Below are 26,711 nucleotides of genomic sequence, written 5' to 3' on the forward strand. Positions count from 1 at the left end.
CTCTTAAAAACTGAAAAAACAAGTTGTGTCAAAGCGTCTAAAATTTATTTTAAACGGAATATTCATTACCCCTTTCCTACATTGATCTTGGGTTGAGAAAATGGAATCCACCAACCAAGGAATTCCCCTTGGAGGAAATCCTAGTCCCTTCTCCTCTTGGAGAGATGTCGGTGCACCCCATAAGGCCACATTGTCGCTTCCAGGACTGACAATTGGTTTGCCTGTATGGCTCTTCTCAACCTTTGTCGTTTAGAACACCACAATTCCTGAACAATCGATTCAGAGTCTAGAGTTACCCACCAACCTTCTACTTCCTCTAATTATTCCTCTCCTCCTTCCTCTTCGCTTGATGGGGCTGGTAAAGCCAAAATTCAAGTACCTAAGGAGAAGAAGGAAAAGAAGAAGAAAGAGAAGAAGAAGAAGGAGCCAAAAGTGAATTGGGGCAAACGAGTGTCATCTAACGAAAATCCACACACTGCACTGACCAGGCCTAAATCGCCATGTGTCATTTGCAAAGGAGACCACTATCACAAAGATTGTCCTTGCATCCCTCGGATCTTAAGGGACTGGTCTCCTCATTTGCACAACCCGGTGTCATCAACCTCTGATGATCATGTTGTAAACACACCTCAACTAGTGAAAGTGAAGCCCCAGGACAAAAAGGAAAATATAGATTTCCTTGTAAATTTTGCGAAGGCGATCATGCCATCCACCGTTGTCCCTTCTTAGACGAAGCCAAAAGAGTTCTGGATGATCGTCTGGTTTCACCGTTACAACTTCCTCCTGGATATAAAAAACTCTTTCCGAGTCCATCACTAGTTGAAAATCCGGCTGGCCCACTCAGGTGGTCGGCCGAAGCATCTGCCATTGAAGATAAACCATCTAAATCCATACCAGACGAAAGTCAAAAGGTCGAGGCGGCAGTTGACCCGGTCTTGCCTTCAGAGGTTCCATCTTTAGATGATACAGTCACTGAAGAGAACAAGGATGACACCATCCAAATTATTTTCATAAGCACAGACTACAGCGAACATGGGGGCAATTTACCCGTTCCTTTACTGCAGGAAGGAAGTTCGTCAGAGTCATACCCGACCGTCTATTCGGTCCCACCTCCAAGCAACCTAGTTGTCTCCTTCGACTGGAATCAACTAGGCATACCCCGTTTACCGGCCATTATACCATTCCGGATTATTGTTCAAATATATAGAATGGTCATGGCTGGTACCATCATAGATGAGGGGGCTTTTGTGTATCCTTTCCTCAACTTCTTGGAAAGCACTTGGCTCGCCATCGCTTTTGCCTGAGATGAGAAATATAACAGGCTTTGATAAAGGAACCAGTCGACCGTTAGGGATCCTTCCTAATGTGCCCATAACATTGAGAGGGAAAACCGTTCACATGAACGTAATGGTAGTTCAAGGATCCCTGGATTACAATCTACTCCTTGGACGAGACTATATTTATTGCATGGGAGCAACTGTCTCCTCAGTCTTTAGAGTAATGTGTTTTCCGCATGAAGGAAGAGTGGTCAAGCTCTTGGACCAGCTTTCATTTCCCAGATCATACAGAGCAAATAGTCATATGCCATCCCTGAATGGTCTTTTCACGCAAGAAATGTCTCAATCTCCAGTCCGTCCACTCGATGAGCGCGAGTGATTCGAGAGGACATGACTGAAACCCAGGGGGCATGCATCCTGGTCTACTTCAGCAGGAAAACTTCGGGTATAGGGTAGGTTTCCGCGAGAGAATATGACCTCTGTACTCCCATCCATGATTGGAATAGGGAGTTGGACTGGAACAATATTCTCTTGTCAAAGTTATGTGAGTTGGCGAGCACCGCCGCTCACCTTTGTTTATCTCGGTAGACATCGCCAAAGAAGTGTTTTATTTGCGTTGTGAATAGAACAATCTTTGGGTAACCTGTAAGAGGTAGGCCTCTCTCGGTAAGACAAATGTTTTAACGGAATAAAGAAGGGGTAACCTTGAAACTTTGTTTTTTACTTGGGGGCATGCAAACCTTTTGGCATGCAAGCGAAGAGCGACTATTTATTTTTTAAATTTGTAGGACCTCTAACCCTTTAAACTCGTAGGATTGGTCGTTTCCTAACTTGCATAAAGAAAGGATGTGGGGAAAAACTCTAAAAGTTGCCGTTTTACATGAGACGTTCTTATCACACGACTGGATTGATCGAGCAGTGTTACCGCAAGGTTCAAACTCGTTAAAAAATAAACCCGCATCGAGCAATTTTAGCACATAGTTCAATCTCGTTAAAAAATAAACATAAGACATGAGAAAATGTTTCCACCTGCGTTTAAGCTCATTAAAAAATGAACTATTCCCCGGTAAATAACCATCGTGAATGTAGTACTTCAGCCGTTAAAGCCTTGGTCGTGTTTGCACCATCACGTCCACATTTTCATTGGCCGATCATTCACCTCCATTTGATTGTTTACCCATTTTGAGGAACAGCTGTGAAGAGTGATTTCACTAGCCATCCTTGTGACACTGCCGTGATTGGAAAATTCCAAACCTTACCTGGAATCAGCTGCTACCCGTTTTATCACTCGTTCCTCAAAAGATGAGTCTCCTTTAAGCTCTTTTCAACTGACTCGTAAAATATGAAAAGATTGTTGAGCCATTGGCCTCTCCAGCTCGTTAAAGGGACAGGAAGTGCTATCCCTCCTCTAGATTTTAATCTTTTTGGACCTGAGGGATTATTACACAAAAAGATCGAGCACTTATTTTGTTCGGTTCGTTAAAAGTATCGAAAATCCATCCCTTCTGTATTATTTTATACTTTTTCGGACTTAAGGGATTAGATGACGAAAAAGGAATTTTGGAGTTACCTTTACGTTCCTTTTCAGACTCTCTAAAATTGAAAAGGACCGAGTTATCTTTGTCGTTAAACTCGTTAAAAATATTAATAGCGACAAACTTGTCTTTAGACGAGAACGAGTTTCACTATCGCTAGGCTCGTTAAAACATAGCGATGGGTTTGCTCGAAGGGAAAATTATAGAACAAGCATATGTTATCCTCCTCAAGCTTGACAAAAATAAATAGGTACTGGTCAGCAATGACTGGGGAAAAATTGGGAAGAAAACTCAAAGAAACTTTGTTGGTAGCAAGTCGCTCTTGAACATGACACTTCCACTCCGTGTCTGAGTCGGGTTGGGTTGTTTCATTCACCGATCACATCACCATGGTCACGCCATACCATCCACATTTGGGGTTAATGCTACCAATCCATCACATCAGTGTCGCCGATATGTTCAAGAGAAGTCATTCAAAGAATTCACCTGTGTCTCACCCACTACCATACATTATACTCCATTCTTTCATGACCGCCACCCTGAACCTTATATCATCATATCGTTTTCACCTCCATTAAAATCATTTGCTCAGTTCCATGTCATTGATGTGGGATTCATTAAGGCCCTCCTGTGACGGATCACTTCTTTTCGACATCAGCTCAATATCCAAGAAGTTGATCTAGGAACACCCCATTCAGTACTTTGAAGCTTGCATGCCTCAATGGTAAGTTTCTCACTTCCGGCGACAGGTTTACATCAATGGCCTTCGACCGAGATATTTTGCGTGGTGTTCGACGCCAAGTCCTTTATTCACACCACGTGAATTGTACTGCAATACCTTGAGGGTCATTATCATTATCGGTGATTCCTCTCGCGCTTGTTAACAGTTTACATCATTGACTGGTAATCAAGCGATGTCTTTCCATGTTCGACTTCAGAACATTTCTCACATGGATCGACTTGTACTTCAAGTGAAGATAGGACGAGATTGAAGACCCCAGATCTAGTTTCATCTATCCAAGCTGCGATATATATTCAGGGAGATAAATACATTAAATGTACATCATTACAGCACAGATAATCATCCTACCAAAAGGATGATGGCTCTATCAGAATCATCAGTCTACACTCAGACGGTTGTCTGTCCTATGTACATGAAAATGAATTTATAAAGTTGAGCATGGGAATGCCTGCCTCAACTAGATAATGAAAAGATTATGAAGATAATGTATTGTATTGTATCTTATTACATGTCTCCTCCTAGCATTGAAAGAACTTCGGATCCTCATAATAAAGCATTTCACCCGACACCAAAAGGTTAACGGCCTCATACTTTAGGGGGCAACTGTTATAGACATTTTTGTGCCCTACAAACCCAAGCATGAAATGTCCATAAACCAAGGGCTCCTAAGTCCCTAAAAGTGTTGTTCTAACCCCTACTACTCCATGAAAAACTACTCAAAATTGGTCAAAACAGGATCATTACAGCTGCTCCACTGGCTAGGTGCATTGCATCTCACTAAAATACATTGTGAGGGTGCATTGCATTTCAAAAGTCCCTTCTGTGGGGTGAAATGGGCGAGAAATGACAAATGGCAGTGTCATTCCACGAGGTGGAGAGGCAATGGAAGCTTCCAGAATCTTCTCTTGTGACACTTGCATCACTGAATTCGACCAAGGATGAGTAAGAGGCCCTCAGTCTCCAAGTGGAAGCAAGAACTGTCAGAGAGAAGACACTAATCAAATCACAAGCTGACTCATCCTCCTTACAGATATCTATATATGGATCCCTCATACTAGAGATCCAGAGGCTGGAATTTTGCATATTGTAAGGAATTGTTGTTGGTTTCTAGAGACAAACATCAGATTGTTGGGTGATCTAAGCTTTGTTTGAGGTGAAGAGGGGCTTCTTTGCTGGGAGGTTGATGCTGGGTCGGAACAACTGGTTGTAACTCCTCCTGGATCTTTTCTTGTTTATCAATAAAATCTATTTGAGTTTTCCTCCATGCTTTTGTATCATTGATGCTTGTTACATTTGTATGGTCAATTTAAATCTGATCCTAAATTGTTTATGAATATAGATCCATGTCTTTGTATAGTGCTATGCTTCTGTGATCTTACAGGTACTTTGTGAAGCTGGGCGTGCAAGGGAGCAGGTAGCTGGGGACTATCAAAGAAGAGAGGGATCGAATCGAAGGATTAGCGCAAGACAGAGGTTGGTCTTTCTATTCCTCTCTATCTATAATTTGTAAATGAAAAACATAAGTAGCTTTTCTTTGTTTGTTTCTAAGGCAGCTGTCACACCTTAGTGGGATAGAGCAGTTCTAAATAGACACTTTTCCCTGTAACAACTGCTGAGAGGTAGATAAACACCTGGGATACCTGGAGACATGGAAACACTCATGGCAAGCAATCTGTCAGTTGAAAACTAAAATGAACATGAGAACTGACTTGTAACATACCTAGGTGCATGATCATGAAGGTTGCGCAATTTTGGTTGGGAGGTCGGGAGACCGACTGCCAAGACTGCACAAGGCACAGTCTAGGTTGTTGGGAGACTAGATGATTTCTAGAACTCCACAATGCATAGTCTAGTTTGGCTACTGACTGCTGGGCGCAATGCGCAATTATAGCTGGGAAGGAGTGTTGGCCTAAGGATAGATTTGTGAAATTTCTTGGGCCAGGCAGCCACTGTCCTCCAGAAATGCACAAAACAGTCCCGGAGGCCAGTGCTGGGCAGGAATGCGAAAATATGGAGAGGAAGGTGAGCCTTCCTTCCCCTGATTGCACAATGCAGCCTTGGTGAAGGCAGAGTCCGGGCCCAGGTTGGCCTGACTCGCCGACGGGCAACTGAAAGCAAGTAAGATAGTAAATGCATGGTGACACTAAGCGATAACAGAAGTGATTGATAGTGGATGCAAAACATGAATGAAATATTCAACAAACAAATCAACATGCATATGGGTGAGGCAGTTTGCTGGTTGGGCAAATGTCTGTGCAAAACAGTTTCATGCATGTGACAATAGGGAGATAGTAAGGAAAACTAAAACATAGCTAGGAAAAGCTAGCATATATGTAAATGATAAAAAGCATTCAAAGAAATCAAGCAAACAATAATCCCTCAAGAAAAAACACAAAAAGCGACAGAAATGCAACACAAGGCATGGGAAGTGGGCTTACCCAAAGACAACTGAGCTGAATGTGCCAACTGCTCCTAGATGTGATGTGGGATGTCAAAGCTACAAGGTTGATCTAAGGAATGAGCTCTAAAGTGTATGGTTGATGAGTTTTGATAACATCGAGGTTGTGACGCGCATGCTACAAATCTAGGGGAAGTGACACTTGGTGGGAGGTTTCAGAATTGCTCCTTGCATGTAACCTCCAACTGCTAAACATAGATCCCTGAAACAAGGGATACCTTTGGATGATGCCTTGGGAGAAGCATACCATGCACGCAAGTCTGTTTTTGTCAGTCCTAGAGGGAACCTGTCAACTTAGCTGCACATGCAAGAGACTACTCGACTGCTGGATAAAAATACACATTTCTGGCTGGGAGCTGGGCTGGATGCCCAGGAGATTTGTGAAATTTCTGGGTAGAGAAACTAACTACTGCCCACATTTGTGAAAATTCTAGGCTAAGAAGCCTTGCTGGGGAAATTTGCGCAAATCCTGCTGGCAGTGTTGGTAGGCAGGATTGCACAATCTTGGAGCCCAACAAGCTACTAGAGAGGATTGTGCAATTTCTGGAGGGAAGGCTGGTTGCCCTCCATAAATGCATAATTTTCAAGGGGAAGATGGTCAGCCTGAAGTTGGACCAAGTCCAGGTGAACAACCTGTGAGGGGAATGGATCAAGCTGTGATCGACATGCTGCCTTTGTGCAAGAAAGACACTGAAGCTTGTGAACTTGACGAAGCAAGGCAAGTTGTTGTGAAGGTTAGAAGGGAGGCTCCAAAATGAGGCTAAGGAAAAATTTTGGAGGGTGGTTGTATCTGCTACAACACTTGGTGACACATTGGTAGAACTCCAGTGCTCTGTATGGACCTCGTTCGTGAAAAGAAAGTCTAACACCTCTGGAAGTATTGTTTAGTTTTCAGCTCATCTTGGTTTCACATCGACTTGATTGTAAGATTTCGCATCTGAAAAACCCTTGGTCGATTGACACACATTCCAAGCCAATGCAACATAGTTGTTTTGATTGGGGTTGAGGGGTAAATAAGTGCACAAGAAGTATAGTCGTCAGAGTCTTAGTTTCATCTCTGGTGTTGCTCCACTGCCAGCAAGCTTGGAGAGTACCCTGGTGGAGTCACATAGGAAGAAAAGCATGGCTCCGCTTCCAACAAGCCTGGTCAGTACCCCGACGGAGTTACTTGCATCACTTCCCTGCACAGGAAGCCTTTCTCTTCTTTCGCCTTATTCATTTTTCATTTTTCATTTTTTTCATTTTCCACTTTGCATAACACTTATTCATTTAATAGGTGGAAGAGGGATCTCGACTTATTGAGAGAAGAAGAGGTTGTTCCAGTAGAGAAGTACTTTATTGTATCTCTGACGTGCTTGCCTTACTCTACTTGACTAAGATGATAAGGGTTAACCCAAAAACAATAAACTAGAGAAGGTGACACTAGTTAGTGCACAAGTGTTGTGTTTACACCAAGGCTCACTTCGAACAACACGCATTTTCCTTCGACGTATCATGGACTAAAAGTAACAAGCTCACCATACAGAAGAAAGATGATAGATAACCAAGTAGTATTAGTTGTACAATCCCTCTTGTACTTTACCCAACTCGCTTCAAGAGTCATACATAGTTTCGTGCAAAACTAACCTATGAACGAAACAAGTGAACACACTAACAATCAACAAAGCAAAGCAAGAGAAGAATAAAAAATGAAAGCGAAGCAAGTAAACAAAGAAGAAAGAAAACAAACAAGCAAACAAAGCACGTAAGAAAACAAGCATGCCAACAAACAACTGAAATCAAACAGTACTTCTACTCCTACACTAACGGTACATGGGCCTGATCACGTGAAGTGATACTTCCAATGCAACCACCGACGCATTAGTAGACCCATGTTGGTGAAGGCTTGGTCTGCGAGCAACCCAATTGTGCGAACCAACAAGTAAGAAAGATATAACAATGAAGATAACCACACTTTGTGATTCAAAGTGCCCACGGGACATAAGTGAGTGCATGTGCATGACGGGCAGTCCGCGGACTTATCATGGTGCTGTGTGACACTATGTGCAACTTTGAAGCATAAGCACACTCTTGACTGTGACATGAAAGCAAACGAAAGAAACAAATATAACTTGCATTGCGCATGAGTGCTTGCAATGTAATACTCCTCCAGTGGATGAGAAATGGGATTGTGTAGTTCAAGTGGAGGAAGTTAAATATGAGTGTTAGATTGACCTTGAGTGCATACAGATGAGTGATGAGGAGCCTTGAGTGTTTGAACAATTTCCTGATCAGAAGCGAAACCAACCTCAGGACAACGAGGGCCTGACATAACCATCAGCGCGGGCTGAAGTGTGTCGATTGTCTATGGGGTTTCGACTTCATTGAAAGATGGATCTTCGTAGACTAGTGGCTTAGACGGATTAACAACGAGTGAATCAACATCATGATCAGATGATGAGGTGAAGAGATCACGACAACCAAGATCATAAATATTAGGATGTTGGTTGGCATTCTCATGGTTTGATGAATCACACAGAGGAGTAGATGACGAGGAAGGATGTTCACCCTCTGCGTTTCCCAAAAAGGAAGATGAAAGATAAAGTGGATTTCCAATGAATGATTGGTCCTCGACATTGTTGGATGATGGGCTAACATACAGTGTGTCTTGCGAAAGATCAACAATGGGTGCATCCATGGATAAAGACACACATGCGAAATCATGTATGGCAGGTTCACCAATGATGTTAGGAAGAACAGAGGGGGCTCAGACGGAAGGGAGTCATCCTTCGTCAAGTGTTGATGCTCAAGCTCCCACTCATACTCTTCATGAATGAAACTGCATGTTCGTTGTGAAACACCAACTTCGTCAGTGGGTTGTTCCTCGTTCACAACAAGTGAAGAGTTCGGAATGGACGAACACAAGACAACATCATCTGAAGGAACACCTGGGTGCGAAGATGAAGGTCGTAGAAAAGAATGCATATGAGGACTCGAAGGACTCACAATCAAATCTTCATGAAAATTGAGTGAAGTGATGTTGGGAGGGTGTGAAGGATGAACATGTGTGTGAGCATGATCCTCAACATCATTGGGCAGTGATGGAGCTGTTGAATAAAAGGAAGGCAGGCAATCAGTTGAGACAGTGCCTGCTTCCACATGAGATTGTATAGCTCCATCAACGAAGAATGTTGAGTGAGGCTTGATCTCAAACTTTCTCTTGCGACAGGCAGACTTATTAAGGCAGTACTCAAATCGGTCCCAAAGATAAGAAAATTTCATCTGGCTCCTCGAATCGTGAAAATGAAAGCCATGAAAGCACTACCAAAAATAAAAAATGGATTCATGCAGAGCCCTCCATTGCTGTAACAGTTTATGATCAAGATGGTCTGGATCAAAATGATAGAATGTGTTTCAATAAGATCACAGAAGTGCTCAAATGAGTGCACGGTGTCAGCTGATAGGCTTAGTACCCAACAAAATGGAGATTCGTAAACTGTGTATGCAAGCAGAAAACTGGTCTGTTCATCAGAAAAATCATCTTCCTCATGAATCATGGAAAGAAAGTTATGTAATTGCTCAGGCCATGCCACTTCGCCTTCACCATTGTACATGTGAGTGGACAAGAGAACAAAAATCTTCCTCGAGATGGATACATCTTCATAATTCGAAAAACACCTCGAGGGAAGAAGGGTGCAAGACACCATGAAAGATATGCAAAGGTTCAAAACTGGATGAGAGGACACAGCTTGTCATCAAGCCCTCCTTCTAGCACCAGAAATGTTGACGGTGCTGGACCTGCCAACATGTCAAGGGGATCTCCCCTGTAAGAAGTCCAAATTAGACCTCAGACCATTTGGTGTAGGAGTCCTAGCAGTGGGTGGTAAGGTAATGCCTTGACCGCGATGTCACACAAAAGAAAGTAGGATAACTTTGTGAATAACAAGGGTGTGACTGCTGCAGTGAGTCAAGGAAGATGTATGAGAGGTTCTAACACAAAAGGGGTAGAAAAGGGTGAAGGTGAGTTCTAGGTTGAAAGGGATCAATCCTAACTCAGATAGGAACACACAACACAAAAGGACATACACAACTTCCGACAGAGCAAGCCACTCGGATGCGGTAGTCACAACATACAAGGTAAGATAACACATACAACACCCACGGATTAGTCCGAACGAGTGCAACAGTTGTTACAAAAAGGTTCATGTGAAAGGTATGTATGGTGTCTGACAGAGAAATTGACATGGATGGTGACAACATTAAAAACATATACAACACATTAACAACAAGATTAATACAATTTCATGTGAATAATTTCATACACAAATACGTAAGTTAAACAACATATATCATTAAGGCAACTGGAGCAGTCCAACTACAATAACAATAGATGCAAGAAAATGTGTTGGCTCTTATTATATAAAAGTGTAAGTTACAGTCATACAATACATCCATGTAAACTTTCTAGCCCCATCAGTGAACCATTACAACCACATCCGCTTGCTCCTCCAAAGAGATGTACTAGCTCCGTGTAGTGGAGAAGCCAAGGTGCGCTACAATACTGTCCAAGCCTTCTTCAAGATAGTCTTAGTAGAATCTTGGCTGACCAAAAGCCTATACAATGAGTTATGAGGGAATATTTATAGCAAAGGGTGGGGTGACCTTTGACATTCCCCTTTGTGACAGTTTAAGTACCCTCATGACTCTTCACCTACTCCATGACTGTTATGTCCAACTATTGACACTTGACTTACACTTGACATGACTCGACGTTACAATGCACATGTACTCATGTGAGACAACATGGCTTGAGAAAAACAAGCAATACATCACTGAAACTCGGTCCGTTGTGGTGAGGCCAACTCTTTGACATGCTTGTGATAGTGAAGGTGGCAAGTTGATGCTAAGCTTGGTCGTCTGTGATGGTGTGCATGCACCTCATGGTGACATCTTGCTAAAGCGAACTCTTGCCTCCGTTGCAACCAGTGCATTGGTTCGGTCCCTTCATCCAACTCACTACTAACATGCAAATGGTATTCTTGGGTAAGGTTGAATCGACAACACACTGATGCATAGTGTCCGTGCTGATCTTCAAGTGTGTGCTGGTGGTCATGCGCATAAACTTGCCCAAGTACATGTTTAGCCCCAGTTGGACTTGCTTCTTGTCTTCCCCTTGGTGAATGTGTTGAATGGGTTGGATTGCATGCATGTGCCTAATGACATGCATGCTGCTAAATCCCCTACATGCGATCAACAACACTGCTCACCATGGCTGCTCTGTGTCAGTTGCTGGGATGGATCCTTAACTTGTACGGGTGCAATTTCATCTGTGAGTGCATGTTGCACCCATTACTGTTCCTGTTCCTGTTGCAACTCATTCGTCTGTGTGTGAAGCTTCATGTTCTTCTTGAGTTGCTTCTTCAGCACATGAAACTCCTTCTTTGTTCCATCTTATACCTTCACGCGATCTTCAAGTCCCATCATCACTTCATAGCTGGAGTCTCCAAAGTTGCTTTGGTCATCAATGGACCTGCTTGAGCTTGCAACCTTGTTCCACCTCCATGTTTTCAACAACCCTCCTCTTGAATTAATTTAATTTGATATGTTGTCTTCAACTGTTGTTCATGATGTTGCTTGTTGTGATGTTGGTGCTGTCATATCCTGATGTCATTGTCTACGAACAACTTGATGTCTTCATGGGTAGGCAAGTCTGTGGACACTTGATTGACTACATCCCCAAGTGTGCTTTGAATGGTTTCTTTGTCTCTGATCTCTTCGAAACAATTATACCTATACTATTGAGAGGCAGATGAACACTTGGGATACCTGGAGACATGGAAACACTCATGGAAAGCAATCTGTCAGTCGAAAACGAAAATGAACATGAAAACTGACTTGCAACATACTTGGGTACATGATCATGAAGGTTACGCAATTTCGACCGGGAGGTCGGGAGACCGACTGCCAAGATTGCACAAGGAATAGTTTGGGTTGTTGGGAGACTGGCTGACTACTAGAACTGCACAATGCATAGTCCAGTTTGGCTGTTGACTGCTGGGATTGCGTAATGCGCAATTCGAGCCAGGAAGGACTGCTGACCTAGGGATAGATTTGTGCAATTTCTTGGGACAGGCAGCCACTATCCTCCAGAAATGCAAAAAACAGTCTTGGAGGCAAGTGTTGGGCAGGAATGCACAAATCTAGAGAGGAAGGTGAGCATTCCTTACCTATATTGCGCAATGCAACCTTGGTGAAGGCAGAGTCCAAGCCAAGGTTGGACCGACTCGCCAGCGGGAAACCGAAAGCAACTAAGACAGTAAATGCTGGCGACACTAAGTGATTGTAGAAGTGATTGACAGTGCATGAAAAACATGAATGAAAGATTCAGCAAATAGATCAACATGCATGTGGGTGAAGCAGTTCACTGGTTGGGCAAACATCCGTGCAAAATAGTTTCATGCATGCAACAACAATGAGATAACAATGGAAACTGAAACAGAGCTAGGACAAGCTAGCATATATGTAAATGACAATAAGCATTCAGATAAATCAAGAAAGCAATACTCCCACAAGGAAAAACACAAAAGGTGACAGAAATGTAGCACAAGGCATGGGAAGCGGGATTGCCCAAAAACAACTGAGCTGAATGTGCTCATTACTCCTAGACATGATGTGGGATGTCAGAGCTGTAAGGTTGATGTGAGGAATGAGCTTTGCAATGTTTGGTTGATGAGTTTTGATAACATCAAGGTTGTGACATGCATGCCACTAATCTAGAGGAAGCGACACTTGGTGGGAGGTTTCAGAATTGCTCCTTGCATGTAACCTCCAACTGCTAAACATAGATCCCTAAAACAAGGGATGTCTTTGCATGCTTCCTTGGGAGAAGAAACCCATGCATGCAAGTCTATTTTTCTTAGTCCCGGAGGGAACCGATCAACTTAGCTACACATGCAAGAGACTACTCGACTGCTGGAGAAAAATACGCATTTTTGGTTGGGAGCTGGGTTGGTTTCCTAGGAGATTTGCGCAATTTCTAGGCAGAGCAACTGATTGCTGCCCACATTTGCGCAAATTCTGGGCTGAGCAAACTTATTGGGGAAATCTGTGCAAATCCTGCTGGGAGTGTTGGTAGGCAGGATTGCGCAATCCTGGAGCCCAGCAAGCTGCCAGAGAGGATTGCACAACTTCTAGAGGAAAGGTTGGTTACCCTCCAGAAATGTGCAATTTTCAAGGGGAAGTTTCTCATTTGCAGTTGGACCAAGTCCAGGTGAACAACCTGTGAGGGGAATGGATCAAGCTGTGATCGACAGGTTGTCTTTGTGCAAGAAAGATACTGAATCTTGTGAACTTGACGAAGCAAGGCAAGCTGTTGTGAAGTTTGGAAGGGAGGCTCCAAAACGAGGCTAAGGAAAAATTTTGGAGGGTGGTTGTAGCCGCTAAAACACTTCTATACTCTTCTCTCAATAAGTCGGGATCCCTCTTCCCCCTTTGAAATGAATAAGTGCAATGCACAGTGAAAAATGAAAAAATGAAAAGTCAAAAATTCAAAATGAAAAATGAATAAGGCAAAAGAAGATTAAGGCTTCTTGTGCAGGGAGGTGATGCGAGTAACTCTGCCGAGGTATTGACCAGTCTTGCTGGTAGCAGAGCCATGCTTGTGTTCCTATGCTACTCCACTTGGGTGTTGTCCAGGCCTATTGACAGTGGAGCAACACTAGAGATGAAACTAAGACTCTGACAACTATACTGCTTCCGCACCTATATACCCCTCAACCCAAATTGAAACAACTATGTTGCCCTGGCTTGGAATGTGTATCAATCGACCAAGGGTTTAGCAGATGCTACATCTTACAATCAAGTTAGTGTGACACCAATATGAGCTGAAACTTAACAATACTTCCGAAGGTGTTAGACTTTATTTTCACGAACAAGGTCTATTCAGAGAGCTGGAGTTCTACCAGTGTGCCACCAAGTGTTGTAGTGGCTACAACCACCCTCTAAAATTTTGCCTTAGCCTCGTTTTGGAGCCTCCCTTCCAACCTTCACAACAACTTTCTTTGCTTCATCAATTTCACAAGCTTCGATGTCTTTCTTACACAAAGGAAACATGTCGGTCACAGCTTGATCCATTCCCCTCACAGGCTGTTCACTCGGACTTGGTGCAGCTGCAGGCTGAGCATCTTCCCCTTGAAAATTGCGCGTTTCTGGAGGGAAACCAAGCTTCCCTATAGAAATTGCACAATCCTCTCTGGCAGCCTGCTGGGCTCCAGGATTATGCAATCCTACTTGCCAACACTCTCAATAAGATTTGTGCAAATTTCCCCAGCAAGGTTGCTCAACCAAAAATTTGCGCAAATTTGGGCAGCAGTCAACTGCTCTACCTAGAAATTGTGCAAATCTAGGTAGCAGTCACCTGATCTACCCCAAAATTGCTCAAATCTCCTGGGAAGCCAGCCCAGCTCCCAGCCAGAAATGTGCATTTTTCTCCAGCAGTCGAGCAGTATCTTGCATGTGCAGCTAATTTGACCGGCTCCCTCCAGGACTGAGAAAAACAGACTTGCATGCATGGGGTGCTTCTCCCAAGGTAGCATGCAAAGGCATCCCTTGTTTCATGGATCTATGTTTAGTAGTTGGAGGTTACATGTAAGGAGCAATTCTGAAACCTCCCACTAAGTGTCGCTTCCCCTAGATTTGTGGCATGCACGTCACAACCTCGATGTTATCAAAATTCACCAACCGGACGCTACAGAGCTCATTCCTCACATCAATCTTGTAGCTCTAACATCCCACATCACATCTAGGAGCAGTCGACACATTCAACTCAACTTTTTTTGGGTAAGCCCGCTTCACATGTCTTATGCTGCATTTCTGTTGCTTTTTGTGTTTTCACTTGTGGGAGTACTATTTTCTTGATTTATTTGAACACTTGATGTCATTTACATATATACTAGCTTTTCCTATCTCTGTTTCAGTTTTCATTGCTATCTCACTGCTGTCACATGCATGGAACTCTTTTGCACGGATGTTTGCCCAACTGACGAACTGCCTCACCCACATGCATGTTGATTTGTTTGCTGAATCTTTCATTCATGTTTTTCATGCACTATCAATCACTTCTGCTATCACTTAGTGTATGAATTTACTGTCTTAATTGCTTTCAGTTGCCTGTCGACGAGTCAGATGAACCTTGGCTCAGACTCTGCCTTCACCAAGGTTGCATTGCACAATCTGGGGAACGATAGTTCACCTTCCTCTCTAGATTTACGCATTCCTACCTAGCATTTGACTCCAGGACTGTTTTGCACATTTCTAGAGGATAGTGTCTGCTTAGCCCAAGAAATTGCGCAAATTTGTCCCTAGGCCAGCAGTCATTCCCAGCTGGAATCGTGCATTATGCAATCCTAGCAGTTAGCAGCTAGAGTGGACTTATGCATTACGTAGTTCTACTAGTTATCCAATCCCCAACAGCCCAGACTGTGCCTTGTGTAGTCTTGGCAGTTGGTCTCCTGACCTCCCGGCCGAAATTACGCAACCTTCATGATCATGCACCCATGTATGTTGCAAGTCAGTTCTCATGTTCATTTTGGTTTTTGACTAACAAAATGCTTGCCATGAGTGTTGCCATGTCTCTAGGTATCCCAGGTGTTCATTTTCCTCTTAGCAGTATAGGTGCAATGGTTTCCAGGAGAGCAAAGACAAAGACACCATTCAGAGCACACTTGGGGATGCAGTTGATCAAGTGTCCATAGACTTGCCTACCCACGAAGACATTTAGTTGTTCATAGACAAGGACATCAAGATATGAAAACCACAACATCATAGTGAGCAATATCATGAATAGCCGCTAAATCCAGCATACCAAATGCAACGAATGCAAGAGGAGGGTTATTGACAACATGGAGGCTGAACAAGGTTGCAAGCTCAAGTAGGTCCATTGATGATGAAAGAAACTTTAGAGACTCCGGATATGAAGTGACGGAATGACGTGAAGATCACACAAAGGAAAAAGATGGAACAAATAAGGAGTTGCATGTGTTGAAGTAGAAACACAGGAAGAACATGAAGCTGCACACACAGATGAATGAGTTGCAACAGGAACTAGAAAAACAATAGGCACAACATGCACTCATAGATGAAACTGCGCCTGTACAAGTTAAGGATCCATCCCAGCAGCTGACACATAGCAGACATGGTGAGAAATGTTGTTGATCGCATGCAAGGGATTCAAAAACATGCATGTCATTGAGCACACGCATGCAATCCAACCCATTCAACACACTCACCAAGGCGAAGAAAAGAAGCAAGACCAACTGGGGAGCTAAATGTACTTTGGCAAGTTGATGCGCATGACCACCAGCACACACTTGAATATCAACATGGACACTATGCATCAGTGTGTTGCGGGTTCAACCATACCTAAGAAGACCATTGGCATGTTAGTAGACAAGTTGGATGAAGGGGCCGAACCAATGCACCGGTTGCAATGGAGGAAAGATTTCACTTCAGCAAGATGTCACCATGAGGTGCATGCACACCATCACGGACGACCAAGCTTGGCATCAGCTTACCACATTCACCATCACAAGCATGTCAAAGAGTTTGTCTCACCACAATGGACTGAGTATCAGTGATGTCTTGCTTGGATTGCTCAAGCCATGTTGTCTCACATGAGTACATGTGCATTGTAATGTTGAGTCATGTCAAGTGTAAGTCAAGTGTTTATAGTTGGATGTAACAATCATAGAGTAGGTGAAGAGTCATGAGGGTAGTTGGAATGTCACAAAGGGGAATGTCAAGGGTCTCCCCACCCTTTGCTATAAATAATCCCTCATAACTCATTGTATAGGCTTTTGGTCAGCCAAGCTTCTACTAAGACTATCTTGAAGAAGGCTTGGACAATATTGTAACATGCCTTGGCTTCTTCACTTCACGCAGCTAGTACATCTCTTGGCTTCTTCACTTCCACTGTTGGGGCTAACAGGTTTACATGGATGTGTTGTATGATTAAGACTTACACTTCTTTATATAATAAGAGCCAACACATTTTCATGCATATGTTGTTATTGTAGCTGGACTGCTCCAGTTTCCTTAATGATATATGTTGTTTAAATTACGTACTTGTGTATGAACTTATTCACATGCAATTATATGAATCTTGTTGTTAATGTGTTGTATATGTTGTTAATGCTGTCACTGTCCGTTTCGACTGCTTTGCCGGACATCAAACAAACCTTTCACATAAACCTTGCTATAACAACCATCGCAGTCATCTTGGACTGATCTGTGAGTGTTGTATGTGTTATCTTACCTTGTATGATGTGATTGTCGTATCCGAGTGGACTTCTCCACTGGAAGTTGTGCATGTCCTTTTGCGTTGTTTATTCCTAGCTAAGTTGGGATTGATCCCTTTCAACCTAGAACTCACCTTCACCTGCTTCTCCCTTCAAAGTGTTAGAACCTCTCATATACCTTCCTTGACTCACTGCATTAGTCACACCCTTGCTATTGACATAGTTATCTTACTTGCCTCTGTGCGACATCTCGGTCAAGGAATTACCTTACGACCCATTGCTGGGACTCCTACACCAAACAGTCTGAGGTCTAATTGGGACTTCATACCAGGGATATCCCCTTGACATGTTGGTGGGTCCAGCACCATCAACACCTGAGAATCCATCGAGTAAAGAAAATGTTTTGGCCCCCAATACTATTTGTAGTATTTGCTCCATGGACGACACGGGGTAATTATCCTTGTCTGAGGCGTTATTGAGATTGCAGAAATATATGCATATGTGGATCTCCTTGGACTCCTTTCTTACGAGAACCAAGTTTTATACCTACATTGAATGTCACACCTTGTAGATGATCCAAGCATCCAACAATTTTCTGAACTCCTTCTATATGAGGAGCTCAAGAGTTAGGTGAAATTTCCCTAGTTTCTACTGAAATGGCTTGGCACCTTCCTTGATTGGTATCACATGCTAGATTATTCTTATGTCATATGTCTTGAGATCATCGTACGTTCACGTGAAGACATCACAATATTGCTTGAATAAGTAGATGAAGGCTTGCCGCTCTTATGGTGTGCAACAAGTACTGATATTAACATACTTTAGATCTTTCTCAGTTCCTAAGTTGATTTCTCATGAGACAAAGTGGAATTGTGGGTCTTAACATTAATGTGCCCTCGAAAGCGGTTCTGAAGATCATACAACTTTCATAGTGATACCACACCCTTAGCGATGAGGTTGTCCTTACTTGCATTGGTTGCGTCCTACAATTTATGTTCATGCTCATCCTCGTTAATCGCTACATCTTTGAATACGTCAGCATTGGCCATAAAGTGGTCTTCATAAAAAACATGTAAGTTAGTTATATTATCTGGGACAGACAGTTTATACAAGATTTCAATAAAAAAGCTGTCTCGTAATGGTAACATCCTAGGAACAACATTTTCCAAGGCATCTGTTGCTACATTATGCATTCTTGGTACTAAAATAATGTTGAAGCTTGGAAGTGAGAGATGAGTCACCATACCTCTTGTTCATAACTCTTAAGATGAGGTGACACACAATGTATAATGTTACGTACCTGATGCTCCTTGATCTCAGAGTCACTTACCACTTTTGAAACAACAACGTTGAGGTCAATGGCCTTCTGTAAGCCCAAGACGAGTGCTTCATAATCTGCTGTGTTGCTTGTGCACTCGAATTCCAAGCGACTAGAGATAATTTTTTTTCTCTACAGCGGGTCTATTGAAACACAACCAACTCCAGAGCCCTCCTGTGTCTTGGATCTGTCAAAGTACATAGTCCACATATCATATGTATAGGGATTTATTGCTACTCTACTACTACTACTACTATTGCTACTACTTACTATACAAAGCTCATTATCACCAGTTAGACATGGAAGGGGATCTAACTATGTGTCTAGTGGAATTAGGGATGGTTCTGCAAGATAACACCCCAACCGTGTTTCCAGAAAATAATTGCTAAATAATAACTCTGCGAAAGTGATTGGCTAGTTATGCCCATTAAAGGGAGTCACCACGTGATTCATGTATCTATTTGAATCTACCCAAATTTGATTGTTCCTGCCCCTATACAGAAGCCATAAGTGTGACCAGTCTATGGAAAAGTATCCTTGAATCTAGCTTGACTAGTCTCTGCTCAACAACACTCTGTATGCTTCCAGAATGTCCAAAATCACTATATTGATACATTATTGAACTCACCCGTCAAATGATAATCGGATGATGACATCCCTGACATGAGTTCTGTCTAGTTGAATGCTTTGTGCATCAGTCTTGTCCCATTTAGCATTGATATTCTTAGCCATAGATAGTGGCATGACATTCACCAATGCACCAGAATCAACCAAGAAATTGTGTACATTGAAGTTGAAGATTTCAAACGTTAATAAGAATGGTGGGCAGAGTATGTTTGCTTCCATCATGAGTGCATTGAGTACATATGCAAGAGCATCAGGAGACTTACTATATCCCTTGTCTGAAGAGGTTTCATTTCCAGTAGAGGTTTGTCCAAGTGCCATAGAAGGATGTCCCACTGGTTCGTGATCTTTGTAAGTCCGAACAGGGAGATATTTACACAAGCCTTCTTCATATCCTATAAAATGTCATAATCTATAGCAAGAAGAATGGCTAAGGTGTCCGGGGATGGAACTTGGTTTGTTTTTTTCAGAGGGATGGTTCTGTCCTTACTTTTGTCGAAAACACGTTTCGTTGAAACTACTTTCTTGGACTTTCTCTGAGTGTTTTGTGTTGAGTTAGTCGGAGGGATTTTTTTTTTAACAAATTTTATTTGAACTTTTGTTTTGGCACGTCAATCACAGTGGTCAACCCTTGGATTCTTAATTTGTATTAGTTGCTCTACTTTTGGGTTGGACCATCACTTAGAGGCTGCTTATCAACAATTCTCTTTTGGGCTGCAAGAGCACAATGATACATGTTAATTACATGCCCAGTGCTTGGAGCTTCATCAGTTGCAACAAATTCTTCTTTCTCTTCATCGGGCTCAGCCTATTCCTCAACCATGATTGAGTCAACAAACTACACAACCATTCTACTCATGAGATGGTTCCAATATGGGCACGTCTTTTCCAAATGATGCTCATTATGAAACACATAATATGGATCCATGCCAATCTTCTCAATGTTTAGAACCACATTGGAACTCTGCGTAGATTTTGCTGGATGCTTGTTGCTACTGCCAAAAGATGAATTCCTTCTAAGCATAAAATTGGGAGGCCTACTACTCATGGTAGTCTCACTTGTCCTTTGTTTGAGCTCAACCATTTTAGTGGTCAGGGATTTCACTATACAACTTAGGCTTTCAAGATCATTCTATTCCTTTTCCTTAGCCTTGCTCACAGAGGCCTAAGGCATCTTAGTTGTGTCCTTGGAGTCTTTTGTTGACTCATTATCTGTGATGAATCCAATAACGCATAGGTCCTTCTCAATTACAATAACCTCTTCATAGTTTTATATCAATGTTTGTTTCGTAGTTCTCTTTACAAACTACGCAATACTTGTTGGCAAGGTAGAAGTGTAGTAGTTGATGGTGATGGAGTCATGACGTTTTGTGTCGTCCGAAAACTTGTTCAAGATGTGATTAAATCTCTAATTGAAATCCTTAACTTTTTCCTTCTGCTCCATATTAAGACTACCCAGCTCCTTCAATAACATGGCAGTGGTATTGTATTTAGTGAAATTTTCAAGAAATATCCTTTTGAAGGCCCTCCAATTCTGGATGGAGTTTGGAGGAAAGCTGTGATACCATAAAACTGCTCTACCATCCAAGGTACATGGACAAATTCTACATGCAACATCATAGTAATGTACCTCAAGTGTTTACAGATGTAGGTAGAAGTTGCCCAAGTGATATTTAATCTTCACTGTCTTGTTAGGGTCATATTTCGTCAAGAGCTTTTCTATGTGCCTTGGCATCTTGTGCAGGACACTTAGAAGTGCCAGAGGGTCCCTAGTCATCCAATCTAGATTCTACTCTACCATTTCTTCTTCTTCGCTATCCTCCTCTTCCTCTTCTTCTTCTTCTTCTTCCTCTCTACATGTCCCATCATAATTTGAACCCGAGAGTAAGGGGTTACCTCCTTCTCCTCCTTGAAATAGTGGAGGTTCTTCCTCCCTTTCCACAACATCTGCTAGCTCTTCAAGAGTGGCGGTAATCGCTTCTTCAATAGATGAGACCACTACTCCATGGGGGTGGTCTTGTTCTTCTTTTGAGAATATGGAAGATTGATTACTCCAAAAATCAACCCAACAACCTTTGCAAATGAACGGGTGATGTAGCGGACGTCCCGAAGCTGATTATATGGGATTTCAAATTCAGGCTTGGGTAGCGAAGAGTTACCATCTTTATATTTACGAGTAGGGGAGATAGTGTGAAGGTTGCTGCATTGACCAAAAGATGGATTAGTGGGGTCGGTGGGAAAATCAACCATAAAATACTGGCTTACATCCTTCTAGTGCCAAAAATGTTGACAGTGCTGGACTTGCCAACATTCATGGGATCTCCCCTATATGAAGTCCCAATCAAACCTCACAATGTTTGGTGTAGGAGCCCCATATGGTATAAAGGCCTAGTTTCGAAATCCTTAGAGATTTTCCTTAACTCTAACTGTTAGCACAAGAGAGTGATGCAATGGTGTCTTCAAAAAGCAAGGGAAGTGTGGCTGGTGAACGTACAATGCAATTATGTTTAGGTTCTTCTACTGCAAGGGGAGAGAGAAAAGTGAGCCTCTAAGTGAGAGGTAATAGTACCACCAAGGAAGAGACAGACACGAACCAAAAGGGCCTATCCAATATCCAACGAAATAGTCCAAAATGGATGCAACAGTTGTTACAACCAACAAACAAGGGGATGTCCATCTAACATCTAGCGGAATAGTCCACAAGGACGAGACAACAATAAAAACTGTTACAACACATTCTCAACAAGATAACCACTAAAATAATTAAAATAGTTCAACTATCTTAGTACATGTGAAAGCAAACATGAAATACAAACACTTACAGAATAGTCTTATAAAAATTCATAGTTCATGCATGAAGAATGTGCTAGTCTGAAAAGGCTTCTGTTATTAAGCAAAAGTTCCAAGACACATATTTAAATTCTATATCACTAGCCCTAGTAGTGGGACATTGGAGCCACTCCTTGCTCCTCAAAGAACTAGATGATCTCTTTAATGCCTTGCGGGAGGAGCCAAGATGAAAAGTCCTTTTCTCATACAATGAGGGGGTATATATAACCAAGGGGTGATGCTTAGCCCTTGTGACTCTTTGAATACCCTAATGATTGTTCAACTTCCTATGACTTTTCAAATTACATAAATCTTCATATTCATGTGTGTCCATTGGACTTCCACCTTATAATACATTTGATTTACAATATACATGGACCACAATAGTGATGTGGTATATGAAAACTCATGTCATGACTTGACATGACACTGCTAACATGGAATGGCTTGATGATGTGGAAATGTCAATCCACTATTGTTGTTGAGTGATATATGTGTTCTTGGATATGCTTTCTCTTCTCCTCTGCATAGCTTGATGATGCGGGGTCTTCAATGATCTTCAGTCTTGGAAGGTGGTTGCACACTTGTGTTCCTTTTGTTTGCTCTTGGTAGGTCCACTCGTCCATTCAGCTACACATGAGTCTTTAGGCATGCTTCCCTCCTTCTTATCCTTTTTCATCATCTTGCCATGACTTGATAGTGTACCTATTCCTGAAATTCACTCATCGCAGGACGACATCAATTTGAAAACTCCTTATCCTAAGTTGATGCATTATTATCCATGAACTGAGCCTGAGACAAGTGACAGATAGGGAGATATGGCCCAGTCACTATGCATTGTGTAGTTCCAGGTGATAGGGAGAGAGATTGATCATTGATACTGTGTAGAGTACAGCTCAGGATTGACCGAGGAAATTTTTAGCACAGTCCCCATTAGGGAGAAAAATTGCGCAGAGGCCATTGAGATCCAGGATTGTGTAGTTAAAACAAGAAGTGGCTGGTGCGGGATGAGGCCCTAAGAGGTCATTTTTGTGCTTTTTTCACAGACAAGGGGGACTCGACAACATAGAGACCTGGAGGACAATTTTGTGCAGTTCTTGAGGAAAATGAGCTCTAGATGAGGGAAGGACACTAAAGGACACATTTGCACAGTTATAGAGGCCAAGAGAGGTTGGGATCTCTGCACATTGTAGGTTTCCAATAGGCAAGGGAAAATATTGAGTATTGAAAGTGTGAAGTGCGCAGTTTAAGGCAGATTGGGAGGCACAACTGTGCATTTCTGAGGCTCAAGGAAGGCTACTAAGATTTGAGATTGCATAGTAAAACATCCCTGTAGGACAATGATTATGCATTGCATAGTTCCAGGAAGCAAGGTCACATCAATGAGGTCTAAGACTACGCAATGCGCATCTCATTTGGGAACCGGTGACGCTGAGTTGCTTGGTCGGGAAGATTTTCCGAAAATGGCTAAGTGTGGGAGGGTGATAGACTTGTTATAGACTTAAACTGTGATCACACATTTATCATCCTTCGATGACATGAAAATGTAGACCACTAGAATGACAAAACAAAGCATTACCCGGTGTGTGACTGTCTCATGAAAAAAAGTGACAAGTGTGACACTTGAGATAGACTTTTTGATGACTGTGACGACACTTGTGTGGCAATGCTCAAGACTTTGTGTATGAGTGCGATAGATGTTTACATGACTAGGAAAAGTCGTATACACAAAGACTAACCTTCAAAACCACCATAAAAGGTTTGCAAACATAACATATCAGTCAAACATGCCAAAATATGACAATTAATCCAACAGGAAAAAGGGTTCAAAGAACTTGGGGAAAGCCCATGAAATGAACTTAAGTGTTTGCAACAATTAAGGTAAAGACCAAGGAAGGCTCCAATCATGTGGTATTTTTAGATTTTTCTTTGGGACTTGGATTGTTGTATCTTTTTCTTCTAGGAAATTTAAAACTTCAACATTACTTGCATCATCATCATCAACTTCCATAATATTTCTTTCTAATTTAACTTTTCCCAGTAGAAAACATTTGTTTTTTTCCCTTCCTATCTTCAATTGATTCTCCAATTTCTTCACAGTTGACTGTAATTTTTCTTTTGTAGTGGACTCACTAACCAAATACGTACAAAGGCACTGACCTGCTTGTTTGAAAAAATCAATTTTATCAACAATATTAAACAAAATCATATTCAATTTGAACTGAGTGGTCTTAACTCCTTCATGAGATTTACTTCCTTTAGGAACAAGCTCTATCATTGTAATATTTATAGACATGTCTTCATTATTTACCACAATAAGTAAATGAGGAGGATATTTTATTTTAAGTTGTTCAACTTTCTCTTGTCTATCCTAGTAACCATGTTGTTTGATTTCATTGTAATAGGTTGTGATATGATTTTCAATTGATATAGGTCCACCATCTATTGACTGAACAACCTGAAGTTTTGTTGAATAATTCCCATGAATCTGAATAATAGGCTCTCTTGTAGAAGTCCTGTCCTTTGACTTATCAGTTATAAGCATCAAATCTTTTTCTTGGGAACCTTTTAACCTCTTTCTCCTTTCTTCCTCATTGACATCTTCTTCATCGATCTGCATCATATACTCAATAAATGGTCCTTTAGCTCCATTTTCAAGCTTGGTCATGGTAAATATTTTTGTCTCTTCTTGTGTTTGCTTCGAAACTCCTTTTTCTCAAAGCAATTTTCTCCATTTCCCAATTTATTTTGATCAACATTTTTAACAATAGACCATTCCAACTTGTTTTCTAGCCTTTCCTTTCCTGAACTACCTTGATGTTTATATTCACCCCTTCTTAACTTCTTTCTTTTGGCTGAAACAATATGATTAGGATCATGGTGACATGATTCATCATACTCAAAATTGAAACAAGCTAGAAATTGATCAATTATCTATGAAGCTTCTCTATTATTAAAAGTAAAAGGTCCCACTATTGGAAATTTGAAAGACATTGCTAAATTCTTTCTTGTAAAATGTATCAAATCTGAATCTAATCTTTACCTTAAGATCTCCAAAGCATAAACCCTAGGATTTAAAAATGAAGGTAGTTTATAGGGTTGAACCTATTATCCATAAATCCTTATCACCTTATAGTATTGATATAAGAACTAATCTACTATTTTGGACCTTGAACTCAGTTGGAGACATTTCTTCAGCTCTAGGCATACTCCTAGAAATTCTTCTTCATGAATCAATACATACACCTTGGATATGAACTTGTTAATGAAATTGAAGAAAACCCTTTGATTGGTTTATAAGACACAATTCTATGGGAGTCACTGAAATTACTCCAAAATAAGTGATTCCTTTTGGAACTTCCAAAACATGTTGAAACTGATAAGTGAATTTATCCAAAATTAAGTAGATGAGATAGGTTTCATATCAGAAGCTTCGAAGGGTGTTGAAACTGCTCAACCGTTCATGCATTGATTTTGCTATAGATTTAGGATAATTTAACTTTACTGACAATGACAAAGAACATAGAAAACTTGAGAAACTTTCAATGATGGCCTGATCATGATTGAAACCCAAGATTTGACTAATCGTGGAGAAAATGACCTGTATTGGTTTGACAAACCACTAAGATCTTAGAGGCTAGATTAAAGATTGTAGAGAAGTCTTAGAATTTAGAACACTATGGACAAATTAAAGTTGTACTTGTGGGGCTAATGATCTGAAGGTTTGAACGAGAGTTTATTCATTTAATTCTACGATGTAACCCTAACATATTCAGAATTGATTTGGTAGCTAAGGAAATGAATATATTTGAAGTTTATTTAACACTATTGATATAATAGAAGCATAATATTTTTTAGAGAACCATATGACCAATTCAAGGAAATGAAATACATGTGGAACTAAACAATGGCAGACATGACTCCCAACATTTATAACCCTTACTAATTTCATCATCCCACTAAAAGAACAATTGAGGGATATGCTCTTGATTAGTAAATGACAAAATTGGGTCATAAACATCCCAGTCTTGGTCCACCAAGTTATTCTGGTCCTAGTCAAAGATTTTGTGCATGGAGGCAATTTTATTAAAGTATTCCATTCTTTCGACTGCTAAAACTTTGAGACAAAATAGGAAACTAACCTTGAAAGCTAAATTCTTGGCGACTTAAATGTTTTAACAATCTTCACTATCACTCATAATAAAAGCACTTCTCACACGTACGGAACTGCAGAACACTGTGTTTTTACTGGGTAAAAACAAATCTTTATAAATAAAGTTCTTTATAAAAAGTTAGCAGATAGGAAATTGTTGTACCCATTGATTCGATCTAATTGCTAAATGAACAGTGGAAATTGAGTGCAAAGATGAGAAATGAATGATCTTTAACAACATGAGAGAATCTCACATTGAATTTGCTAAGGGAAACATGTTTCTTCTTGGTGAGTGCGGGATTTGAATGGTGTTTATACTTCGGGCCAGTTCAAAATCTGCAACACATATTCATCGTTGATCTCCAACTTCCCATGATCTGGACCTTTGAACCATGTAATAGAATATGGTACTTTTTCCTTTAACACTTTGAACTATCCTACATGCAATAGAGTAAAAGGCTTGTCGTTATTTAAATATCCTAGCTCTTGGATGCTATTTTGA

The sequence above is a fragment of the Pinus tabuliformis genome, chromosome 9, assembly GCF_031772625.1.
Source record: "Pinus tabuliformis cultivar Carrire ecotype Pingquan chromosome 9, CPIR1, whole genome shotgun sequence".
NCBI lineage: Eukaryota > Viridiplantae > Streptophyta > Pinopsida > Pinales > Pinaceae > Pinus > Pinus tabuliformis.